The 27,560-nt window shown below is 46.0% G+C and overlaps 1 protein-coding gene across 6 annotated transcripts in view; it reads right to left on the minus strand.

Moving 5' to 3' along the window:
* BRD4 (bromodomain containing 4) overlaps positions 1–25,785 on the minus strand; it is an 83,629-nt gene extending 57,844 nt beyond the window's left edge. For 4 of the 6 annotated variants that reach the window (XM_060093794.1, XM_060093791.1, XM_060093796.1 and 1 more), the window contains exon 1: positions 25,567–25,785. The gene's annotated coding sequence lies outside the window, so the exon portion shown is untranslated. Of the gene's footprint in view, positions 1–25,106; positions 25,167–25,566 lie in introns of those variants that run through there. The other 2 variants (XM_060093792.1, XM_060093795.1) reach the window with 2 other exon arrangements.
* Between the last annotated feature and the right edge of the window lie 1,775 nt (positions 25,786–27,560).

A 27,560-nucleotide genomic window follows, 5' to 3' on the forward strand; every position in this document is an offset into this window, starting at 1 on the left:
GTAGTAAAAAAATGATTCCCTAAGTATTTTTTTATTTGTTTTTATTTTTGGCTGTATTGGGTCTTCGGTGCTGTGTGCGGGCTTTCTCTAGTTGTGGTGAGTGGGGCCTACTCTTCGTTCCGGTGCGCGGGCTTCTCATTGTGGTGGCTTCTCTGGTTGCAGAGCACGGGCTCTAGGCGCATAGGTTTCAGTAGTTGCAGCATGTGGGCTCTAGAACGCAGGCTCAGTAGTTGTGGCTCATGGACTTAGCTGCTCCGCAGCATGTGGGATCTTCCCAGACCAGGGATCGAACCCGTGTCCCCTACATTGGCAGGTGGATTCTTAACCACTGCGCCACGAGGGAAGCCCCTGATTCCCTAAATAAATGTCACAATTTTAAGCCCTGCTGAATGACAGCTTCTCAGTTGACCAAAGCCTGATTTTTCATTTCACAAATATGCTCCACCTTTAATTAGAAAAGCAGGCCAAAAAGAGTACCCTAATTATAACAAGCCACTGTACTTACACATTCCCTACCCTGATCTTCTATCTCAGAATTCTCAGAAGTTTCACAGCTCCTATGTGCCAAAGGCAAAAGTGTGCCTTCATCTGGGGAGGTGCCTTCACGACCCTCTACCCATGACTGCAGACTTGGGTGATTTATCTACACCCCAAGGGTCTCCTCTTTACTGCTGGAAACTGTGGCCCCAAAAATCCTTGCCATTATTTGGACTAAGCAACAGGCTATGGAAAAAGCTGCTTACCTAATAAAACACTGTAAGCACGTGGAAAATATTATGGATGTTTCTTTGAAAATCGCAAACACCTCAAACTGAGAGCATCCTAGGTTTTGTGTTTCACAATTTCGGGCCCTAGAGGATTCCAGCAAAGGAAGGAGAGCACATCTGTGCTCCTTTTGGATTTCAGTACCCTTGGAAGGGCTGGCTCATGCAAGACCACCATGCTCAGTTCACACCCGGGGGTCCTCACAACAGCCATCTACCATCAATGCCAACAGCACAAGGGGACCAACGGAAGCACCACTCAAAACAGTGACATTCAAGTGGAAAAAGCCAATCAATAATAAACTCACCTTTAATTCAAAAACAAGATTAACCTCAGATGCCAATGTAAAAACTGAAGCTGAAAAAAAACATGAAACCCAACAACCAGACTGGCTGTTTGCGGGGGTGGGGGGGAATGGGGGGTTCTGGCCACTTGAAGGCCCAGAAGGGTGGCACCGGGTAAGGCTACCACAAAGCCCAAGACCACTGAGCAGGCAAGCTTATCTCCGTTCCCAGGACACCAGATTAGAAGCAGCCCATAGAAAGGGGAGAGGAGCAGTTGAAGGCACAGGAGGAAGCAATAGCTGGCAATTCGATAGCAGTCAAGGAAACAATTATGCCATTTTACCAAAAGAAAAAACAGCTAACAAGTTAACCTGCCATAGAAGAGAACAACAGCCTTAGGCGACCTGTGCAGGCACAACCTGTTAGTCTGTGGTGAATATGATCAATATCCAGCTAGCTACCCAGAAGAAGTAAGGCACACCCATTTAAAAATTGTTTTAAATTGTGGTAAAATATACTTAAGGTTTACCACTTTAACCACTTTTAAGTGTACAGTTCCGTAGTATGAAGTACATTCACACTGTCGTTCAACCATCACTACCATCCACCTCCAGAACTTTTTCATCTTCCCAGACAGAAACTCTGTCCCTATTAAACACAAACTCCCACTCCCCTCCCTCCCCCAACTCCTGGTAACCACTGTTCTATTTTCTGTCACTATGAATTCGACTATTTTAGGTATCTCATATAGGTGGAATCACACAATATTTGTCCTTTTGTCTCTGGCTTCACTTAGCAGTGTCTTTACGGTTCATCCATGTTGTAAGCACAAGTCAGAATTTCCTTCCTTTTGAAGCTGAATATTGTTTCATTATATGGATATGCCACACTTTGTTTAACCATTCATCAAGTGGACATTTGGACTGTTTCTACCTTTTTGCTATTGTGAGTAGTGGCAGTATTAATGTTGGTGAGGGCACACCCCTCTTTACCTCGGGGCAAAGCTTCTGGTAATTCATTTCAGGAAGTTTTCCATCTCAAATGACTAGCAGAAATAGCTTCAGCACTTAAGTCAGTCAGAGGCCCATATCCCAAATTTCAGCAGGGCCCAAATATAGTCAAAATAGTTAATTAGGCTTTAATAATAAACCAGACCACCATTCCCTCTGTCCTCACACTAAGGTGCCCTGCAATGAAGTTAGCAAAGGAAAAATCCAGTAGCCAGATTTAAATAAAAGCCTTCAAGCCAAGCACGCCCAGAAGAGTCTGTGACTTGCCCAGTGTTATGTCTCTCCTCACGAGACTGTGCAGCTTCCAGATTCTCAACGCTCAGCACTGACTCAAGAGTGAAATCTGGCTAAACAATGGTTTACAGAACTGTACAGTTGGCAACATCTGAGAAACCTTAAAAGAAGAAAAAAAAAAAGGGATGCCTGGGCCCCTACTCACAGAGATTCCAGTGAAAAGCATCCCGGGTAAGGGCCAAGTATCAGGATTTTCAAAGCTATGGAGGTTATTCTTAACATTCAAGCCAAGACTGTGATCCACTGCACAAATCAAGAACTGGGGTGCCAATGCCAGGACATACCAGGAGTCTGCGAGTTTTCACAAATGTAATTCATAACAATTTTCTCAAAATCTGTGTTGAGTAAAACATAAAAGAAAACACCAAAGCCTAAGGTTCTCCTTCCCCTGAATCTCTTCAGCTGTAACTGATAAAATAAAGGTCTGGATATGCGGTTCACAGTGGAAGAGAAAGACACGCTGGCCTCTACATACACATCTGGCAGACAGTCTGTGATCTCCACCAACTAGGTGGAAAACAACCTCATGCAGAGATTTCCTGGGTCCACTTGTTTCCTCTCCAGTCCAGAAGCCAAGGGGACAGGAAGAGGAATATGATTCTGCCGCCAGCACGGAACACAACTGAAACTGGGCTATAATTCCTGGGCTAATTTCTGGGTGTGGAATTTCCCTCTTTCCCACTGTTTTTCTCCAGAAAAGTTTTCTCAACATACCACAGCAACCAGCAACCTAGGGCAGGCTCATGTTCCAAAGGTTCATCAAGCCAGTTCTTGGGATGTCTCTGCTGGGTTCCCAGGGAAGAATGCTGTAAATGATGGCTGGATGCCAGGACTAATCCAAAATGAACAGAAATGCTGATCTCCTTGGAGCCTGGGGCTCTAGGGTCTGGCTGACATCCAAGATTCCCAGGATGCAGAGAGTCAGTGTGGGGTGAGGCCTGGAGTTCGGGCCCTGTGTGGTGAAGTGGCAAGGCAGTCAAGGATAGTGAATAGTGGGGCAGGCTGTCCCAGACCCCAGAGGCCATTCAGAGAACAAAGAACTAACACATCTACTTTCAAAAAGAGAAAAGATAAAACTATTCTTCGGGGCTTCCCTGGTGGCGCAGTGGTTGAGAGTCCGCCTGCCGATGCAGGGGATAAGGGTTTGTGCCCTGGTCCGGGAAGATCCCACATGCCGCGCAGCGGCTAGGCCGGTGAGCCATGGCCGCTGGGCCTGCGTGTCCGGAGCCTGTGCTCCGCAACGGGAGAGGCCACAACAGTGAGAGGCCCGCGTACCGCAAAAAACAAAACAAAACAAAACTATTCTTCGACTATGATTGCCCCATTGCCTCGGCACTCAACACCATAATACTTCATCTTCCTTAGAATTTCCGCATCAGGTACCAATTGGAGGTGCCACGAACAGGGACAGTGGCCGAGGGAACAAGCCATATAGTTGAAGCTGAACCTTGGTAGAGCCTGCCCATTCCAGAGAACCAGCTTGCTAAAGGAAGTTGCACCGCATCCAAACTCCTACTGCAGCCTGGGGGTGCCATATTCTGGTGCCTACATAGAATGTGTCCCTGGCACCTCAGAGCACTGGGCACATGATAGGAGTCCAAGGATTCTAGCCAGGTTCCCCATCTTTCTCAAAAAGATGCTTGTTGTTGCTCACACATGTACCATTCTGACACACTTGATTTCTTCCTTCGAATATACTAGGCCTTCCCTGTCTGAAATACCCTGTTCTCCATAGCTCCCCATCCTGGCAAACCACTCTCCTTCAAGAAGCCTTCACTGAGTCCCCACCCCCTTCCCAAACCAAGTGTGCCATAGGTGGCCTTCCCAAGAGTTCTTGTGGCCAGTTTTTGTCTTATCATAATCACAGGATCTACTTAATACTGAGAAACTCGACACTTTCTCCTTAAGATCTGGACCAAGGCAAGGATGTCCTTTCTCACCACTCCTTTAACATCGTGCTGGAAGTCCTAACTAATACATTAAAAAAAGGAAAGGAAAAGAATACAGACTGGGAAGAAATAAGACTGTCTTTATTGACAGATTACATGACTGTCTATACAGAGAGCCCCAGAGAATCAACCAAAAAAACCACCTGGAACTAAGAAGCAGTTACAGCAACGTTGTAGGATACAGAGCTAATATATAAAAGTCAATTACTTTCCTATACACCAGCAATGAACTGGAAATTACAACCACAGCATACACTGAACTGTGATCATGTTTGTTCCCCTTCAAGTTCGTACTGCTATGGACAGCATCAAGTCAGTGCTTGGCAGGCTGAAAGGTCTCAATAAACGTTTGAAGAAAGCCAGAAACGAACCATGGATACCAGCCATGCGAAGTCCAAAGCCTGGGACAGAGGCCTCCCAACCCCAGAAAGAGATGGCAGGATGCCTGCAGACGAGCGTCTTCAGACAGTAGTAATGCAGAGAGTACGACATGGCTGCTAAAGTGAACAGGGAACCAAGAGAATCAGTGTAGGGGGTGGATCATTGAGGTGGCACCACAATGTGCAGTGTACTGATCTCCTACACCACACTGAGCTTCTGAAGCGGCACTCCACCCAAGGGCAGAGCTCTAAATTTGAGAAATCCAGAGGCCTAAAGGGAGACAAACCAATTTACTCTCAATCCTCTGAAAATCCCCTTAACAAAGGAGGTGTGTTGACAAAGGCCCCTCTAATCTGGTTATCTAAGCACCTAACACCCTTTGCCTCCCCTTCCTGGGGGAGTGGTCTCTGATGGGGAGTGACCCCTCAGGTGAAAGACTGACGTCAGAGCCAATAAGACCTTGATTCAGATCCTGCTCATGTGACCTTAGGCAGGCACTTTAGCCTGAGGCCCTTCTTCTATTGGGATTTCCTCATATCTACTTGTGTTTTTGTGAGAACTAAAAAGAAACAAGAAAAAAGCAGTCAGCACAGCTTCAAGCAAACCATTAAAAAAAAAAGCTCCTTCCCCTCCCACAATAGGTAATCACAAGTGGTGAAACAGTAGCAGCCCTCAGTTACAGTCTCACAGTCTTCACAAGACACAACATGGCAACCAGGACTGGCATCATTGCTATTATGGCACCTTCAAATGTCAGGCCAGGGAGTCCTGCCACCCTCCTGCTGACCAAGCCACACAAACTGCAAGGCCTTCCCCCAAGCTGTTCCTTCGCAGATCTCAATTTACTGAGCGCTCTTCTCTTTTCTGTCTCTAAGAAAACATCAAGTGGAATATGTTACTCCCTCATCTTCACAAACAAGCAATACACAAACAAGACACAGAAGCATTTAGAGTCCCCGGACCTATCTTCACAAAGTTTGTAAATCGCCTTGGGTGGCTTCAGTTGCTTCTCAAGTCTTCTACTCATCAAAGCCTGACACACTCCCAACACCCTCCTTTGTTTTGTCTACTGGACAAGTACAAGGAACATTCAGTTTGCATAATTAAGAGGTCTCTTTCAGAATTTGTTGACATTTCATCTGCTTTTGGATCGACCTTTGTAAGGGGCTCAGGTCTGGTGGGAGATGCCCCACTTGCTGACAAAGGGAATACAAATGTAGGCTCCAACTAGAAGAGTCCTCATTTCCTCTTGTCTGAGGCTGGCCCTCAGGGGTTACAGGGGATGTAAGAGGCAGAAAGCAGGGACGTCCCTGGTGGTCCAGTGGTTAGGACTTCGCCTTCCAATGCAGGGGGTACTGGTTCGATCCCTGGTCAGGAAGCTAAGATCCCACGTGCCTTGCGGCCAAAAAACCAAAACAAAACAGAAGCAATATTGTAACAAATTCAATACTTCAAAAAAATGGCCCACATCAAAAAAAAAAAAAAAAAAGCAGAAAGCAGCTGGTTCACTTGGAAATCGAAAATGGAAACAGCAGTATATAAGGGCCCAGCCCATAAAGCAAACACCATGGGCTCCCAGCAGCAGAGAGGAAGAGGTGCTGACTGCATGTCCTCATTCCCAAGCTCAGGCATTTTTGCAATCTCATCTTCGAGGTGAAGGTGAAGCATAACAGGATGTTGTTACAACCAGCAATGTCCCCAGCTGGGAGAACCACTACGAGCCACAACACAAAAGGCGGCCAGACACCAGGTCATGCAGCCGCTAACAACTGTGATAAAGGTTCCTGTGAACCCGTTCTACGCAGGCAATGGGGCACAGTGCAGGCCCAAAGACTCACAACCAAATGGGGACTTCATTATTAAGCAGTAGTTTATTGGTGGGCTCTGCAAAACACACAAACATGGGTAAAATTCCACAAACGGTAATATCTACTGTAAGCACTGCTGGAATACTTGGTTTCTTTTTGCCTGAATCTTGCCTAAGGTTATGGTTAACTTGAATGGCTGTCAAGAGAAGAATCAAAAAATGCTTCCCTTGCATCTTTTTTTTTTTTTTTTACTGCGCTGGGCAGCATGTGGGATCTTAGTTCCCTGACCAGGGACTGAACGAACCCACGCCTCCTGCATTGGAAGCGCGAAATCTTAACCACTGCACCACCAGGGACGTCCCTTTCCTTGAATTCTTAATGTAAAAAGCTTGTGGTCACGTCGATGATTCCTCTCTTCACTCCACCCTTGAAAAAGGGAGGAAACTGTACTTCTCTACAGCTTCCCTAACACCTGTGAACTAAACCAAAATTATAACAATCTATTTCCTACAACCAGAAAATCGGCTTAATAGAAAGAACACCAAATCATTTATCCTTAGTAAAATATGCTATCAACCCAACTCCACCCGAGGCCTTGAGAAAGAAAATAGGCCCCACACTGAGGGATCCTTAAGCAGTTCAGGCTATTTCCTGGGATTCCAGCATTTGGGAACTAAACTAAACTGCAGACACATCATGCTGTCACTTTTATGGGTCGTGCCTCAGGCACATTGCAAGAGCCCTCTTCTGTTGGCACAGAGCTGTTCCTTACTCTCAGGGCACTACAAACACTTGTAGACACAGACACTTGTGGCGAATACATGCTCAGATACCACTGCTGCCCACCTGAATGCCCGAGGCTGGGCACTGCTTACACTTGTGACCCATGTAACTATCTCACAGCAGAAGGACCCAGCATTTTATAAGGTGACTATTATGCATGAATGGGCAGAGCACCTCTCCTCCCACTGAAAAAAGAATCCTCCCCTGAGAGAACTCTGCGATTTTCACACAATTCTTTCGCAATGATCTACTTGCTCCAGAGGCATAGTAACTAACTCAAGAGTCCCCTGGTGGAAGTAGGGAATAGGATGAAGGGACATGGGGATGGGGCATCCAAGCTATGGCCAATCCCAGCTAAGAAGCAGTTTATTCTGATTCCCCAGCAATAGATGCCCTAGCCTCAGGGAGAACTCCCAATATGGACAGATACAGAGAGGCACACAGAACAGGGACATATTTCCATGGCTCCCAGCATGAGTGTACTCTGTGGCATAACGTTCATGCTTCCTCCTTCCTCCCCAGAGCAAGGCTGCAGCAACAGGCTGCCACCAAGCAACTACCACTCAGGAGCAAGGCCCAACATTCCAGTGCTATCTGTCCTTACAGCAGTGGCCACCTGCTTCTGCGTCTTACCCACCAAGGCTCATAAGCAAAAAACATGACATAATTGCTGCTCTGGAGAGAGCTCATAAAGTGTTGGTTCTCATCTCCGGCTGCACAGAGAATTGCTTGGGGATCTTATTTTAAGCACTCATGTGTAGAGCCGGGGATAGGAGGAGGGGTTGACTACAAAGAGGCACAAAACAATTTGGGGGAATGTTGGAAATATTCTGTATCTTGACTGCAGTGGTGCATTTTTCAGAATGAATTTTATGGCATATAAACTTAAGAAAACGAATAAACAAACCATGTCTAGGCCCCACCTACTTCAGACCTGCTGCTGTGCAGGGAAGGTGGAGACAGACCTACAGGTTAAGAACAAAAGCAGCCTGGTCTGAACCTCACCTCCAGAGCTAACCTGAGAGACTTTTAGCAACAGACATCGTCATTAGACTTGTGATTCCGCATCTGTGAAATGGAGTAGTTGACAGGGCCCATCCTCAGGATTGTCCCAAGAATCAGCAGGCTTACATACAGTGCCTGTCTTATGTGAAGTGCCTAATGTTGTTCAATCACAGCTTTTTGGGGGGTGGGGGTGGGAGAGGTATTGAGAAAGACCCAAACTACTCTACTTTCTGGAATGATCCATCCACCTTGTGTAGACTGGAAACTCCTCCAAGATGAGAGTGGCTACTGGAGCACTGCTGAACAACTACATGTTATAAACTGCTTTTCTGAAAGAAAAATTCAAGGTAAAGAATGGGTTCTGTGACTTGTGGTTTACATTTAAGACAGCAAAGCAGCGAAACTAACAATCTTAAAGGAGTAATTAAAAATCCTTGGGCTTCCCTGGTGGCTCAGTGGCTAACAATCCGCCTGCCAATGGAGAGGACATGGGTTCGAGCCCTGGTCCGGGAAGATCCCACATGCCGCGGAGCAACTAAGCCCATGCTCCACAACTACTAAGGCCACGTGCCGCTACTGAAGCCCACGTGCCTAGAGCCCGTGCTCCGCAACAAGAAAAGCCACTGCAATGAGAAGCCCCCACACCACAACGAAGAGTAGCCCCCGCTCACCGCAACTAGAGAAAGCCCGCGCACAGCAATGAAGACCCAACGCAGCCAAAAACAAACAAACAAACAAAAACCTTGTAGGCTGCACAACCGCAACATTTCCTGCGCTCACATCAGTTAGGGAAGTGGGGCTACTCCTAGCTCAGAGTAGGGGGAAAGTTGATACCCAGCTACTGAAGAGTGTTTAAGACAATTCATTAATTTTTTGAGAAAATAACTTACCCTGATAGGACACTACTATGTAGAATAATTTTTCATACTAAATGTTTCCTAGAGGACCTTGGCCCAATTTTACAGTTTTGGTTAAATCTCAAAACTAGTAAAGATATTTGCTGCTGCAGGGCTGGGAGGGGGACTCCTAGGCAACAAGTGCTAGAGAACCAAACAACTCCCCACTGGCCCTGACAACAGAACACCTCTGGGTTCAGAGGGAACAAGCAGCAATAAACAAACAAGCCAATTCTGCCTGTAGACTGAGATCTCTTGATTAAAACATTTAGCTGTCACTACAATAAAATGTAGCAAAGCCACACAAGTATGGGAAAGGTCACGCTGCAGCACAACACCTATTTCCTACATGTGTAATTCCTACATGCACAACACCTACATGTGTAAACTTACAGGGTTACTTACAATCAATATTCCCCTCATACTATGTTATGGTGTTGATGGGACATATGTATAGATCCTATGTGTCACCTCTAATTGTGAAATGACAGCCACTACCCAACACAAAAGGCCAAAGCTTACCACTGCCCAGCTGTCTTACACTGGGACATTTCCAGTTTTTCCAAATGTGGACATTACAGGGTTGAGAGGGATCAACAAATGTTTGATGGCTGAATGATTACATGCCCAGCTCAGTGGTCCCCTCCGTGAAAGGTGCATGACGAAGCCCCTGATCAAAATGGAAGCAAGAATACTGGAAAGTGAAACTGGAAAAGGCTCTAGAAAGGGGGATATACACCGCAACACACTCTATGAGCAATGCTTGAAGTCTATGCTCTTCAGTCTCCTCACTCTGACATCTAATCTCCCAGAGCACATGCAAAAATGTCCACCCATCCTTCATGGTCATTACTCTCCTCCAGAGGGAAATGCAAAGTGTCTCTGATCATGGGCATCCCTACTGTACCACACCACACAATCCCAGCCCATTCTATCTCTCCATGAATCAATCGGAAAATGCATACTGTGACACAAATGCCAAACATCACCAGATCCCCAGCCTTCTGTTTGTCTGCTCACAGGAATGCACACCGTGTGTCTGCACATGTGGTCACTGGTGGTCACTAAACAAGCTCCTTTCAAGGTCCAAAGCTTCTGGTTAGAAGAGTGTCCGGACTCAACTTTTTAACTAGAGTTAGGAAGCAGTCATTTATTTCTACAATGCATCAGATTGGCACTAATCATCTCTAAGACTGAGCACCTGCCTGCACCAGGCAAGTCTGTACACGGCTGAACATTCTCCAAGCCGCCAGTGCCCTGCCAGAAGATTTGCTGAGCAGTCAAACCCAGCCTGGCCGCGATGGCTGTAGCAGTTGGCAGGCAATGTACTAGCAACAACTTTCTGGGTTAAGTGCCAACTTCCCCCGAGTGTCCACATGCTTAGGGAATGCAGTTGGACTCAGAACAAGGAGGAAATTACTGAATGCCTACTGAGGCTTGGGGCTCAGTGTGCTGGGATGCTGTATTCCGACCTCACAAGAGCCTCGCACACAGCAGAGATCAGGATTTCATTTTGCAGCTGAGGACATTGATGCAGAAGAAATCAGTCATTTATATGAGGTCACAAAGCCAGCAAGGGATTCAGAGGCTGCATTACTCCTCACCCTGTACCCAAAAATCATTTCCTGATGGATGAAGGGCATACATTTGAAAGGCAAAACTCCACAACTTTTCAAAGATAAAACAGAATATTTGATTTCAGGTAGTGTTCTCACCAACTGTAAATCAAAGAGTCATAAGTTCATCTATGTTAAAATTAAGATTTTCTGTTTGTCAAAAGATAATATAGAAGTATGTGTGGTGGTGGTGGTGTTGACATCAAACTAGGGGGAAATATTTGTAAAATGTACTAGCCAAAGATCTGGTGCTCAGACTTTATAAAGAACGGTTGCAGGGACTTCCCTGGTGGCGCAGTGGTTAAGAATCTGCCTGCCAATGCAGGAGACACGGGTTGGACCCTTGGTCCGGGAAGATCCCACGTACCATGAAGCAACTAAGTCTGTGTGCCACAACTACTGAGCCTGTGCTCAAGAGCCCGCGAGCCACAACTACAAGCCTGTGCACCACAACTACTGAAGCCCATGTGCCTAGAGCCCGTGCTCCGCAACAAGAGAAGCCACCACAATGAGAAGCCCACTCTTCCCAAGTAGAGAAAGCCTGCACGCGGCAACAAAGACCCAACGGAGCCAAAATTAAATTTAAAAACCTTGAGGATATTAAAAAAAAAACAAACAACGGCTGCAAATCAATTTAAAAAAATAAACAAGCTAAAGGAAAATGACAAAAGTCAGAAACAGGTATTTCAAACAAATACAATAAGATGCTCAGCCACGTTAATGTGAAAATATAAGAAGTCTGTTAATGACAATGTTGGTGAAAATATGGCTCAACATTTTCAGATGTGGGAAGGTAAACAGATGCAACTTTTTTTTTTTTTTTTTTACAGTAATTTGGCATTAAGGCATCCCCAATGGCCTAGTAATCCCACTCCCGGGCACTTAATTAAGACACTTGCACACCTCTTGGATGCATGCAAGCATGCAGAAGAATGCTATAGCAAGAAGATTTTCTCTTGACTGAATTCTTATCATAGCTACTCAGAACCAAACCCTTATTCAATGAGATCATTTGTCATTTTACAAGGTCAAAAAAAGTTTTAAAAGTAAAATGAGGGACTTCCCTGGTGGCGCAGTGCTTGAGAGTCCGCCTGCCGATGCAGGGGACATGGGTTCGTGCCCCGGTCCGGGAAGATCCCATATGCCGCAGAGCAGGTAGGCCCGTGAGCCATGGCCGCTGAGCCTGCACGTCCGGAGCCTGTGCTCCGCAACGGGAGAGGCCACAACAGTGAGAGGCCCGCGTACCGCAAAAAAAAAAAAAAAAAAAAAAAAAAAAAAAAAAAAAGAAAAGTAAAATGAAAACCTATTCCTTCAGGGCACACTTGTTAATACCACCTTTCTACCGCTGGGTTGCTGCTCACCACTGGAGATATTAAGGTCTCTAAAACACCTGTCACACCCCGCCCCCAGTCGTTTTAATCGTACATGGCACAGACACGGGAAACACCTTTACTCACCACTGAATCGTTACTGTGCACGCAGAATACAGCACAGCACCTGATTTCTTAAGAAGTCCCATGCACACACACTGATGGAATCATCCAATTCAGCATGTCTGCTTCAGGCAGAAAATTCCTTTTAAATAAGGGTCCCTATGTGGGAAAATAAGCACCCAAGAGCTGGAACTCAATTTCACCCTACAATAAAGTAGCGCTTAGAGACTGAGAGGCTCACCAAATCCTAAGAGATCATCCAGTTCACATCCCTGAGTTAACAAGCCTGGGTGGGGCGCCTGGGCTAAACATGACACTTACTCCAGCTTACTACTCCCCCAAACTCCCTCTCATATACTTTCACTGGAGTATCAAGGGGAAACTGGAGGTGAAACCAAATCAAGGCATTTTGGTGCTCTGGTGGAAACCTTTTAAAGGCGAGGTTTAATTCCACATGTGGGAATTTCTTCATGAGACTCTTCAGGAGAGTGGCACAGAAACCTGGATGAAAAGATCTGCCGAGCCAAAGTAACGACCCTCCTCTGACCATTCTCTGCCCTGGTGAGTTTTTTTAAATAACCCCTGATCTTCTGGACCAAGGGCATGGCCTGCCTCCAAAGAACAGGTGTTTGCTTGCAGAACTACCCAGGTTTCTGTCCAGGCCTCGGCTGTCCTCACAGATGGATGAGCCTAAACATCAATTCTTTTCCTATACTCACAGCTGGATAGTCTCTTCCTTCTCTGACTGCCTGGACTGTACCTCTCAGAGAGCACTTCCTAAGTCTGCCTTGTGCTCATTATGTACCATCCCAACCATCTGCATGAGGTGGATTCCTTCCTCTCTTCTGCTGTAGAACAGAAATCATGAACACCTGGGCTCTAGAACCAGGCCTTGCCACTTACCAGCAACCCTACCCAAGTGACTGAGCTCTCTGAATGTCAAATTCCTTATCTGCAAAACACAGGTGATACTGGTACCCATTTTCTGAGGATTTTAAGGAATACAGAGTCTTAGAAATCCAGCACCTGGCACACAGTAATCACTCAAATATTCACTAAAATGGAGTGATCATAAATGGATGCACAAGCTCCCCAGTCTGTGGAGGGGAATACAGTGGAGAAAGAGAAGTGACCCACATTGCAACTCCATACATTAAGGCTGACCCAGACCTAGCAGGGTGACTCCTGTTCAAATTTACCATTTCAGAATAGGCAAGCAGTAAGAAACAGAAAAAAAGGCCTATTCAGAAAAGGTAGTTCTACCCTTTGAAGGGAAAGTCTATTCACAGGCAACTATTTGCTAAAAGCCCTGAACCTTTTCACAAAGCCAATGATCAAAGATAACTATTGTCTCAAGGTAAACAATTAGGGGGGGATGGGTTTGAAAGAGCCATAGGCCAGGGAGGGTACCCAGCTCTCACAAGTGCAAGGGAAGGGTACTCAAATGGGTTCCCAGAACAAAGAGGCCCATCGATGTCCTGAGAAATGACACAGAGGACAGGCAAGCTAAGCTATGGGCCTGTCAGCTCCAACTTTGGTAACTCCAAACTGTATTTCTGGGATTACAAATATATGTGAGTTATTATCTTGAAACAGATGAACATGAAGGTGGTGTTATCTCCTGACAACCAATCTGTGAGCTCAATTGTTTCCTGGCGTCAAAAGGAAAACAAAGACGCATATACACACACTTCATTACTTAGCAGCTTTTTATAACTAAAAGCACTTCAGAAGTAAGAATTTTAAATGAAGATTATAAATGAAAACAACCTACACATGAATGGTACCATCTCTTACAAAACTCTTTCATACAGGCTACGTGTTTATTTAATTACAGAACAGAAAGGGAAAACTGCTTAAGTAACAAAGCCATGCCTGTACAGTAAGACGGTAATTCAACTGAGCAGAGCAATGGGATTAATTAAAGCCAAGACCAACAGAAAATGAAAAGGGGAAATATCCATCAGCATATACAAGTCTATCTTCAAACTTCAGAAATTAGGGGAAAGCAAAGGGATTTTAATATTGTTAAAAAGAGGACAACAGGCCCAAAATGGTGTCTCCTATGCTAAGCTCCACGTCCACAAACCACAACTTAGTTTCGGCTCTCCCAAAATGGAATCTTAAACCAGTCAATCGGGAATCACCTGGACAGCACTACTGAAGTAATCTGCCTGACAGACCCCTGACATCCCTAAAAAGAAAGTGACCTTGCCACAAGCAATCTGCTTTTTGATAGCATAATTTCCCTCATCCTGCTCTCTGTTACTAAGTCTTTCCTTTGTACAGCTCCTCGGGCGCCCCTTCCTATCTGCTAGATGGGATGCTGCCCCATTCATCAATCATTGAATAAAACCAGTAAGACCTTTAACGTTTACTCAGTTGAATTTTTCAAACAATATGTCTTATTCTTAGAAGTAATACAGATTGTTTTCCATCCTTTGACAACTCTGCCCCAAGTACAAAGTATGAATTATTCAAGTTTACGATACTGGATTTCCCACTCCTTCTACCAGACAAGGATTGGGGGAAGTAGAGCAGAGTGGCATCATGCACACCACCTGTGTGGCATGTTCATGGCCCTAAGCATGAACATATCACACTAAAGAATGGTCCTTTCTCATCCCACAAGCTCTATCTCCCTCCGTCTGCAGGTTCAAGGGCATGCATGGAATAAAGGGTGCTGCAGCTGACAGCAGGCGCTAAGCCACATAAGGGACCATAGCCATGAATCTTTCTAAGTCTACCCACATCCAACACCATGAAATCATCAGGCTGGCTAGCGACCCACTGGATTACCTTCTGCAACAAAGGCTCCAGGCCAACACCAAATCCTGGAGATGGTTTTATGAACAGCACAAACAGCGTCAGTGAAGAGCCCCAGAACAAAAACCTTCCTTCATCTGCAGCCGCTGCAATAAGCCCATTCTGGCACATTCTGACATTCATCTCCAAGAAAGAAAACACGCTGAAAAAGAAGGGCGCAGAGGGCCCCTGGACAGATCTGCACCACAGCTGACACTGGTTACTCGACAGCTCTGTAAAAATCTCTGGAGGATTTTCACAAGGACAAACCAAAAAGGGTGCTCCACACAGTTTCCTACAGTCATAAATCTGCAAATGCCTGCAAAAATAGGATGCATGCAAAAAAGAAAGTCTTCAAAACCATCAAGAGTCTTTTAATTAACATAATTACTCATTCTCAAAGTAAAATTCAAGAAATTCATTTTAGTACACGCTCCCTAAATGGGCTTTGGGGTTCTGAGAACTGCCCCTGCTCCCAAACTGTTCAACGTTCGCACATATGCATTTTTCTGGAGAAAGGATCCGCAGCGCTGTCTGTCACATTCTCAAAGGGACCTCCAAACTCCCCTCAAGTTAAGAACTGATGCTCTAGGGACTTCCCTGGTGGTCCAGTGGTTAAGAATCCGCCTTCCAATGCAGATGTGGGTTTGATCCCTGGTTGGGGAACTAAGATCCCACATGCTGCGGGGCAACTAAGCCCGCACACTACAAGTACTGAGCCCGCGCGCTCTGGAGCCTGCTGCCACAACTAGACAGAAGCCCGCGCACTGCAACAAAGAGCACGCACGCACACCACAACAAAGACCCAATGCTGCCAAATAAATTAAAAACAAAAAAACTGATGCTCTAGTGAGAAGGAGGGCTGGTCTATCCTTGGCCACTGGACCCTCATTATTTTGAGCCCCTTAAAGAACTGAATAAATCCAAGAGCAAGAACTGCAGGAAAATGATTACTCTAGCAATGTTTAACACTTGTTTTTGATTATGGAAATCTGAGTAAGCTTTCTGTAATACTAGAGGAATGCCAAGCAGCAGACTTTACAAGAACTTAAGTACAGAAACAGCTTAACAAATGGCAAAATTACAAATGACTTTTTGTGTGGATGAAGATGAACCCAGTCCACTGAAATGTTCTCCATAACAAGTTCATTCATGCAAGTGTTTGCCGAGGTTTATCTACCTGGTCTCTTAACCCAGTCTCCCCCTGCGCTTCATTCCGTGATCTAAGCCCATCTCACCCCCTGTGCTTCCTGAGGGCTGTTTTTTCTGGCCAAACTGGGCTCTATCACCAGTGGCTGGAGTCCTCTTGCCCACTCAAGAGACTATTGAGACTTAGCTTGACTCCTCCCAGAGCCGCCACAGCAACTCCCTCTGTACCTGAAACCAGAAATAAACCATGTCGTTCACTTAATCCTCTATCAAGGATTTGGAATACACACATCCTTGACGATCTTCACTTTATCCTTTTTCTTGAGTAACTCACTCTAAGCTGATTTCACCTAACTCTGGTTTATGACCAAGTATGGTAAATTAGCTTCCCTTTCAACCATTCAAAACTTCTTGCTTCAAGTTAGGGGATACACTCAACTTCTAGTGTAAACTATAGACAGTTTGACAGAAATTATCCCATCTAGGATGACTCATAATGGTGAGCAAGATGCTGCTGGGGCTACCACTTGAGGTGAGCAAGTGGAAGGCAGAGATGGGATAAACGTGTCACGTTTGAGGCGAGGTGGTTCGGCATTCCCCCTCTGCACACGGTCAGGGATGGGCAATGACCCAAGCCAGAGTCTTCCATCATTAGAGAGCATTACTGGGGAAGAATCACTCTTGACCTTGAGGTCAGGATATCAGAGATAGAGAACAGCTCTGATGTCCCTATTTGAGCCCCTGAATTCAGCTGTGCCCAAGGCCCACTCCAGACTTATCACACAAACCAACAAGTTCCCTTTCATTTCAACCTGTTTATGCTTGGTATTTTCACCCGAGAGACCTAACCAATACAGCCATTTCCTTTAAAACTGACATCTTCACTAAAAACTTGGGAAGACCCTATCTGAGAATAAAAAACAAGTAACTTGCCTTACACATACACACACTAAATACTCTTTACATACTTCTTGTTTTGCTTGTTGCAAACTACTGACAACCTTCACCACTACATGCTTCCTCAACTTTTCCATCCCACTCTACCCTCCAAAGAGCTTCTAGCAAGCAGAGTACAAGAAAGAAAAGAAACTGAAGATCAATGCAGGACTTCCCTGGTGGTGCAGTGCTTGAAAATCTGCCTCCCAATTCAGGGGACGCGGGTTCGATCCCTGTTCCGGGAAGATCCCACATGCCACAGAGCAACTAAGCCCATGGGCCACAGCTACTGAGCCTGAGCTCTAGAGCCCGCGAGTCACAACTACTGAAGCCCGCGCACCCTAGAACCCATGCTCTGCAACAAGAGAAACCACCACAGTGAGAAGCCCACGCACCGCAACGAAGAGTAGCCCCCACTCGCCGCAACTAGAGAAAACCCACATGCAGCAACAAAGACCCAACTCGGCCAAAAAACAAGATCAATGCACTTCACTCGCTACTAGAAAGCATATCCAGGACAGTCACCCTTGGGCAAGTGATGAAGAAACAGATTGCAAAATGGCCACCAAAAATTTTTTTTAAAAAGTTTTCAGGGTACCCACAGCTACCATTCAGAGGTATCTAAAATGAGGTTATTTCACACTAGTGTGACAAGATTCACAATAAGAAATAGATTTTGTCATGTACACAGTACATAAAATCAAGCAAAGGTTTTATGAAATACCCTTGAACGTGTAAACACCCTTTGACATTTCCTGTTTCTCCCCCATTAAACAATGACTGCAACCTACTAAGTTCATTTCATTACCCAGAGTATGAAAAACACATATAAAATAATAATTACTCTCTCTTAAAATCTAGATTGTGGTCAAAGTTCTCTGGAGCCCAAACCTATTCTCTCATTTTACACATGAGAAACTGAGGCTTGAGAGGATATGAGACTGGTCCAAGGAAGGTACACAGCAGATGCAATGTGTCCAGTCCAGTTCCTTCCTTCTCTCCCTCTTGTGTGCACACACATGCATGCACACACACGTGCACACACACAACATGCACTGGCAGGCTCCACACTCCATGCAGTCTGCCTGTTTCAACCCTCACAATAACGATCTGCTCACCTGAAACGTATGCTTCCTCAAACACAGCAGAGAATGTTTTAAGTGTAAAATCCCCAAATTTATCTCACTTACACAAAACAATCTCAAAAGCCAATTCGCCCGCAAACATGTATGTGTTATTGCCTGGCATAGGACAACTGGGGACGTCAGTCACACACAAGGACACAGATATTACTAATTCCTGTTTCTAGAAATTACATAATACCAAACCCAACGCCTCTCCTTGGCACTGCTTCCACAGTGCACCAGTGTCTCTTGGCATAACAGCAACTAGGAACAAATAAGCAGTTTCAGCCTTAAGGGCACACCAAGACAACAGAAGTGACCACAGGCAAAATGAGGCCTGGACGGCTATTCTAGAAACCCTTTATGCAGAGCAAAAGAAGCACCCTCCCACCAATCAAATATAATACAGGTCAGATACTCCCCTACCTTCCCCCAATCTGAATACAACACAGAGGCCAGACACCCCCACCTGTTGTCTACTCAGTCAATGCTTATTCATAGAGATCCCATTTTACACATGAGAAAACTGAGGTTTAGGGAGATTATGTAACTTGCCTGAGGTCGAGGTCAAGGCCAGAAGGGAGCGGGCCTGGACTGATACCTGACATGGACTCCACAGTTCTCAGTACACAGCTCCACCCAAGCCCAACCAACTCTGCTAGCCACAGCCCAGAGTCCTGGAACTTCCTACATTGAACAGAACAGGCCAACACTTGTCAAGGAAAAGATCACAGAATACCCTACACCTAGAGTGAGCTTAAAAAAGCCTGTATTTGTAAGTATGTCACAGATCAAAAAGAAGAAACAGCATATTCATTTAGGTACTCTTAATTTGCAGTTAAATGCTCAGATTTGACCAATTTCTGAAAGAAATAGATTCTCCAGTTGGGTTTAACACAAACTAAAGGCATTCCACACGGACCTGGATACTGATGGCCCCTAGTAATGGTGACTGGCATCGACTGGCTCTTCTGGTCAACAGGCCCAAAGTCCACCAGCAAGAACTCAGCCTCCCGGACACTCCACTTTCCTGGCCCATCATCCAACTGCCTGCCTCCCTTCCAGAGAGACCCTGACTTGTGATACAAACCTTCCTGCAGACCAGAATCCTTTCATTAAATCCAGATGTCAACACAATTTAATTTAGGGCCAAAAGAGGCTGGGAAGTTATGAGAGATGCTACGCTTGTGCTCCGCAAAAACTTCCTCTATCAGCAACTCCCACTGACTGTTGCCTTTGTTCAGACAACCAGGTTTTAATAAAATAGTTAAGTTACATCTTAGGCCTGAGGATATACTGGACCACCTTCCCCTGATGGATCATTTCTCCAAACTCTGCAGTCAACAACATCCCAGGATGAGCACCCCCAAAGCTTGCTGAATTTCCATTAATCCCATTACCACCACTTTTAATCTCATTATCACATAAACAAATCCTCACCTAGAAAAACCAACCCCTACTTTAAATCACCTCCCCCATTGATCTCTACTCACAGCTCACTTGAAGGAAGATGCAACATGGAAGAAGGCACCTGGCTGATCTTGATATCACCTGGTGACATGGTTTCCAGGCATGTCAGCTGGTCCACCTTCCTACCCTCAGCTGCTCTACTTTATAATACCTGGCTACCTCTTCCCACTTCTATTCTTCACCCTGGATAATGACAGCAAATAAGTAGCTAACCTTGAGAGAGCACTGCCTCATTTTATCCTCAACTGAAAGATGGAGAAATGAAGTTTGGGGAAGGCTGAGTGACAGGCGAAGGTCACACAGCAGGCAGGAGGGCCAGGATTCAAACTGGGGTCTAACTGTGCCACACTGGTGGTATCAGTCTTTGGAGCAGGGCAGCAAAAATGAGACAGGACTGGACTGCCAAGAGGCTGTTCAAGCCCTCCCCAGAGCATTCAAATAACACTGGACTTCTATCACAGAGTCAGGAATTCTGTGACTTGATTTCAGGAAACAAAGTCCAACTCTGGGCAGGAGAGTAGAAAGGTCAGAGAGCAAGATCTCAGAGACACTTCTGCTTCTCAGAAGGCTTCAGAACACACTCAAAACCACATTTTGTTTTTACACAGCTACTATTCGTGGGGGGAGGGAACTGTTAAAAACCTCACCCTTATAAACAAGACACTGTCAAGCTTAGATTGGAGAAAGGGAAATTCATGGAACTTTTCTAGAAAACTAATTTGTATCAACTTTCCAAAAACGCACAACCTTTGGTCTGGTGATTCCATTTCTAGGTATGAAAAAAAGAGAAAACTTGAAAATCATGTCCAAAAATAGCAGAATTAAATTATGGTACATTCACATAATAGAATTTTAGGCAACCATTTAAAATAGAATATTTTGGAAATGTTCACAGTGTAATATTTTTTGAAAAATTAACAGCACAATCCAATTTTGTTACTCATGTAGAAAAAGACTGGCACAAAAATGGGGTTAGGTAACAATTTTTAACACTTAACGTCACCTTAACACTGTATTTTCCAAATTTTAAAAAATGACTGTGCACTACTTTTGTTTAAAGAGAAAAACCCATACAACCTCTTTTGCAAATGATGTGGATCAACCAGCGCTATTCCCCCTCAGGATTTGGTCAAGAACAGGACAGATGGCTGCTCTGCCCTATCTTTGACACTGGACTCACTCTCCATCTATTTCTTTAGAATGCAATACATCCTATGATTTATGCTGGGGCATGTGGATGCAGTTTAATCAGCTGTAGCCTGCTTGGACTGGACAAAAAAAAACTGTTTTTAAAATTAACCTTTATAACAATGGTACGAGTTTGGGGTGCATCTTCCAGACTGTTTTCTGTGCCTCACCAGCATTTCAAACTGTTCTCTAACAATGTACGATTTTAAAAACCAAATGGGGATCAAACCGTGCAGACTGTACTACATGTCAACATGCTGACATCCTTGCACTTCCATTTCCTCATTCTTTTAAATGGCTACACCACATTCCATTAAGCTCTTTTTTTTTTAACTCCTCCATCAAAGTACTAGAAAAATCACTGCAGTTAAAAAGTCATTGTGCATTCTCAAAAAGTTAAGTGCCATGACCTAGCAATTCCACTCCTAGATATCCATCCAAGAGAAATTAATACAAATGTCCACACAAAAATTTGTATATGAATGTTCATAGCAGTACCATTCACAATACCCAAAAAAGTGGAAACCCAAATATCCATCAACTGAATAAATAAAATGTGACATATCCATCCATACAATGGAATATTACTTAGTTATAAGAGAAATGAAGTACTGATTCACGCTACAGCACAAACCTTAAAAACATTATACCAAGTAAAAGGAGCCAGCCACAAAAGGTTTATGTATCGTATGATTCCTGAAATATCCAGAATAGGCAAATTTATAGAGACAGAGTGTAAATCGGTGGTTGCCAGGGATTGGGGGGATGGAACGTGACTGCTAATGAATAGGGATTTCTTTTTGGAGGGATGACAATGTTCTAAAGTTGGTTGTGGTGGTGGCTGCACCACTCTGAACATACTAAAAACCACTGATTTGTACGCTTTAAATTGGTGAACTATCATTTGTGAATTATATCTCAATAAGCCTGTTACAAAAACACTAAAAACAAAAAGATAATAAGATTTTACAATGTTAGTATAATATTCAAAATATAATTTATATTCAATAAATATTTGGAGAGGATGAATACATTAAGAAAGAATATATGTACCACAGAAAATCATTGTGCAAATATCTTTTTGTCTTCCCTTATACATAGTAGAAACTCAGGAACTAATTGTTACAGTGGATTGGCCAATCACATGAAATCAGAATATTAGAAAGGGCTCAATGTTTTTAAACAAACAAACAAACAAAAAACCTTTTTACTGACAAAATGAGATCCACATTAAGAAATGGTACCCATACTTGTTTATTACCCACTTCAACTTCCTCTTAAAATACTTTTCCCAGGTCAGGACTGACCCACAGCCCAAACCCACTCACCACATTTCAAACTGCTAAGTGGGAGACGCACAGCAGACAGTGCACAGAAGCAACTGCATGCCATGCTGCTTGGACTATTAGTAAGTTTACTGCAATTAGGGACCTTAACGTTACCTTAGCTAAAATTCACGTCTCCTGGGCTTCCTTGGTGGCTCAGTGGTTAAGAATCTGCCTGCCAATGCAGGTGACACAGGTTCGAGCCCTGGTCCAGGAAGATCCCACATGCCGCGGAGCAACTAAGCCCGTGCACCACAACTACTGAGCCTGTGCTCTAGAGCCCTCGAGCCACAACTACTGAGCCTGCATGCCTAGAGCCCGTGCTCCGCAACGAAAAGCCACCGCAACGAGAAGCCCGTGCACCACAATGAAGAGTAGCCCCCGCTCGCCGCAACTAGAGAATGCCCACGCACAGCAACCAGTGCAGCCAAAAATAAATAAATAAAATAAATAAATTTTTAAAATTCACGTCTCCTGTAAGTCACTACTGACCAATTATGACCACTGTTAATATTTTACTGATTTAAAAGGAATTACTTGCACTTGGTATTATGGGCATGTCAAATTCTTCCTAAATTATCTCTCCAGTTTATTCACTCAAGGAATATTTTAGCTGCTCTTCTAAGGTGCTGAGAATACACTAGCGAATAAAAATAGACAAAGCCAAGCAAACAAAACCCTGCCCTCACGGAACTTACAGTTTAGTAAAAAAAAATAATATTAATTTAAGGAAATCTTGTTTTTTACAAACTTGTGTCTTATGAATTAAATAAAATGCCAGCATCAGCAAAGAATCCCCACAATTCTCACCTTGCAAATGTTGTCTTTTCAAAACACTAAAAATCACAAAGATTTATTAAACATTAATAGAAACAATGAAACTGTTCTCAATGACAAGCTTTTCTCTCCTTTTTATAGATTTGCCAGGAACATAAAGACAAACGTGTCAACTTTACGATTTTATTCAAAATCAGAATTTGAAACATTTCACATCCACACAATCGTTACAGATGACGACAGCGGGTTGTCAGAGCAGATTTAACAGCCCAGGGTCTTCAAATCATTGATACGAAATGGTTTTTACTGAAAGTTAAAAAAAAAAAAACGAAAAACCCTCCAATCTCCTTCCAGAATTCATAAATCTCAAGTCATTCAATAACCTGAATTGTGTAACATGAAAATACTGCATCCCCTCCACCTCCAAAAGCAAAAGTGCAACTTAGTACAAAGATCACAACAACTGGCCCAAAAAGGTAACTTTTGGAAACAAAGTCTAAATTCCTCTAAACAATTCAATAATTTAGTGGAAATTTTACAAAGTGGCCAATGATTCTCTTGCAATTCTTAGGTAATTTTTTTTCTCATCTCTATCCCAGGAAGGGAAGGTAACCACATAGACACTTGAGAACAGCCAACCCATCTTTAAAATGCAGCCACTTTCATGTTCTAACTTTCACCTGTAGGCAAAATTCCTTATCTTCAGCAATTGGCTGGGGCTGAATTCTAGTAAGATTCACACATGTGGGCTCATCTCCTCAGGTTAAGACCAACTAAGACCATCTTAAGAGACTCACTCACTCCACAGCTTGAGCCCTTAGATACTTCGTTTCCTACTAAGGTTATGGGATAGGGTAGATAACAGGGGAACAATGCACTGTTTTAGATCAGGCTTTTCTCGATTTGGTCGAGGGAAATCATCGGAGACGTTTATTTTCCCCAGGCTGAAGATTTGGGGGAGAAGGGGTTAGTTATCTACAATGCCTTGGGGGAAAGATAAATCCCATCCAAATTAAACCGAAAATAATGTTTTATCATATTACTGGAAAAGTCATAAAATAGACTGTGCCATCCAAGAACTTCTCGAAACTGGTAACATATTCATAAATCCTACTGGGTATCGCTTTCTTTACAACCTCCAAGGACTAAATTCCAAGAACTAATAATTTAAGGAACCTGACAGCCCCATTCATAAAAATCTCCCAAACATTATTACAGCACCAAAGAGCCACTGGCTTAGAGGTACACTGAGACGGTTTCTGTAAACACGAACAGGTAGAGCCCTCTCGAAGGTAAGCAAAGACACTTCAATTCTCATTCACTTCTCCAAGAGGTCACTTCTTGCATCCAGCACACACACAGAAAGTAACCCAAGGGCCAAGACCATACACCGCACGAGGCTGCACAAAACATTAAATGAGTAAACAAACAAAAACAACACTTCAGAAAACAATGCGTGATCTTGAATAAAAGAGAGGTCAGTCACTCAGCAAAAGAACATGACTCATCCACGGGCCTGAACAGAAGTATTTATACTGCCCACTACACCAAAGTGGGATTTCCCATCTTCATCCAAGGCTGGGCCTTAGGAGTATCTCAGTCGGGTGAAGTGTTATTTCCGTTTTGGAGGGGGGGTCATTTTATTTCGCTGAATCACAACTCCCCCACATCCCCACCCCATACCACCACCACGCACAAGACTGCAAATAGACGCGACCGTGGCAAGGACGCCAGCAAGCACCGACCGAGCAAAACAAAGCGCCCAGTGAGGGGCTGCCAGGCTAGGAGTGGGTGGGTAAAGGGGGCCAGGCTCGCCCCTCAGAGCACTGCTCCCGCCCCCAAGAGCCTGTCTCTGGGCAGGTGTGCAGCGGCAGCCTCCTCCCTCCACCTGGGGACCAGCCCCGTTCTCTGCAGAGCTCCGGGGACAGCCCGGAAGATGAGGAAATGAGGGCGGGGGCGCGCTGCCCCGGCCTGGACAAGAGGACCAAGGCACCAGGGAGCGCATTGGGCCCGCCCCACGTGAGCGCCCGGGCCGGGGCCAAGCCCGCCCCGGGGACTACGGCCGGGGACAGCGGCGCCTGTGACCACCACGCCGGGCCCGGACTTACCGGGGCCAGGCGCGCCGCGGAGTTCGCGGCGGCCGCTTCCTCCTCCTCCTCCTCCTCCTCACTTGACAAAATGGCGGCGACAGGAAGTGCCGGGCGCCTCGGCCCGCCCCCCGCCCGCCCCCGGCCACCCGCCCCGCCGCTGCGCCCGCGCCCCCCGCCCGCGCCCCTGCCCTGCAGCCCTGCCGGAGCTGGGGGGCTGCGGCGCCAACGGCGGGGCGCCCACGAGCCGCCCTGCCACCAACGGCGCAGGCGGCCCTGGCCCGGCGCGAACGGCGCAGGGACGCGGGAGGCCCGCAGGCCCGAGCCCGCGTCGCCCCGGCCTCCCCGCCCCCGCGCCGCGCCGATGGCGTAGGTGCTGGCGCACCGGCCCCATTACGCAATGCAGGTTACGCGGGCCGCGCCGCGGAGCTCCGCCGGCTGCCCCGCGCCGTCCGCCGCCCCGAAGGGCACCGGTCCTCACCTGAGACGCTAGGCCGCACGCCGCCCCCGCCGGCCGCCAGCCGCCGCCGCCCCCTCCTCTTCGGGCTGCCTGCGCGGCGCCGGGGCCCGCCCGCCGCTCCGCCGCGCTCACAGGCCCCGCTTGCCCGCGGGCACTGCCGGCAGCCGCCGCTGCCGCAGCCACCGCTTCGGCTCCTCGGTTGCGGGAGAGCAGAACAAACAGCCCTACCGCCGCCGCCGCCGCCAGCGCACTGATGTCACCGCGCACGCTGCGCGCGCGGTCACTGGCTGTCGCCGCCCGGCGTGCGCGCTCGAGACCGTGCCCGGCGAGAGCGAGCTCGAGAGAGCTGGCGGCCGGGAGGTGAGTGGAGAAAGCCGGTGCTCGCGGCCAGCGGGAAGATGAGAACCCCCCTCAGACCAAGGGTGGGGACTGAGGAGAGATCTTGCAGACCCGAGGGAGGGGACCACGTCGTCGGACAGAAGGGACACCGCAGACCGAGGGAGGAGACACCTCAGAGGGAGGGGACCCCGCAGACCGAGAGGGGAGACACGTCAGACTGAGTGAGGGGGTCGACCTACAGACTGAGGGACGGGACCGAGGGAGACTGAAAATTGGGCCCGAGGGAAAAGATCTGAAGGCAGAGGGAGACGTCCACAAATTTAGAAAGGGACTGATGATAGACCCTCAAAGAGAAGGAGGACAGTGAGGAGAGACACTGTCTGAGGGAGGCCGTGCTGAGGGGAGGCTGAAGGGTGTTGAAGGAGGCTGGAGTGGGGCGGTGCTGGAACGTTAAGGGAGAGAGCTGCGATGGGGGCGCTGGTGTGAGGGAAAGGAGGTGAGAGGAGGCTGTTAGCAAGGCTGGGGAGGTATCTTTCTTGGTTGGCTGGCCAGCCACTGGGATCTAAAGACTGGAAGGTGCTGGACTTCGTGCCTAGGGCACTCTCCCTCCAGTTGTCCCCCAGCTGACCTCCTTCTCATCCTTAAGATTCAAACCACAAGCCAGCTCCATAAAACGAAGAGATTAGGCTTAGGTTGCTTACAGTTTAAAATGATAATCCTGTTAAATTTTTCAAATGGGGAACCATAACCTCCTTTCCCCTTTTGCCCTTATCGTCACTCTTTTAGCATTTTAAGTCCCATCTTTTAAAAATAGCAAGCTCAGTTCTTCTAAAAAGTCCAGGTAATTAAAAAAATTCCTGATGGTCCCTTCTTTCAGAACATATTGATACACTAGGATAGCAGTCAAATAGTTTTGTCTCTATCATGGTTTGCTCGCTCTTCACTAAGGGCAATCATAAACTACTGATAGGTCCTGGGCAAACTAAAGACTTACTTTTAACCCTTAATTTAATTTATTTATTTATGGCTGCGTTGGGTCCTCGTTGCTGCGCGCGGGGGCTGCTCTTCATTGTGGTGCACGGGCTTCTCATTGCGGTGGCTTCTCTTGTTGCAGAGCAGGGGCTCTAGGCACGTGGGCTTTAGTAGTTGTGGCACGCGGGCTCAGTGGTTGTGGCTCCTGGACTCTAGAGCGCAGGCTCAGTAGTTGTGCTGCACGGGCTTAGTTGCTTCTCGGCATGTGGGATCTTCCCGGACGAGGGATTGAACCCATGTCTCCTGAATTAGCAGGAGGATTCTTAACCGCTGCACCATCAGGGAAGTCCCAAGAAGGTATCCATATAAAGCTGAGCTTACCCATAGTCGTCTTGTTGCATTATCTACTTAATTTATTGTTGTTGCTGAAAATAAATGTTTTGGGAAGCATTTGGAGCTGCCAGTTTGCAAGTCACATAATAAAATCTTTTGTCACACTTCATTTTAGACAACGCCATAATACCTAGTTGATTTACTGGACCCAACTAAAGGGCTTTTGGCTATGGCTAGAAGTCAGATCCAACCTGAAGAGAATTTGCAAGCTGTAAAGGCAGTTCCAAAAGCTTTCTCCAAAAATCTTGTAGGACAACAATGTCTCATTCTTTTTATCTTCCATAATGCATATCCTAACTCCTCACAGACAG

The sequence above is a fragment of the Mesoplodon densirostris genome, chromosome 3 (assembly GCF_025265405.1).
Source record: "Mesoplodon densirostris isolate mMesDen1 chromosome 3, mMesDen1 primary haplotype, whole genome shotgun sequence".
Classification (NCBI taxonomy): domain Eukaryota; kingdom Metazoa; phylum Chordata; class Mammalia; order Artiodactyla; family Ziphiidae; genus Mesoplodon; species Mesoplodon densirostris.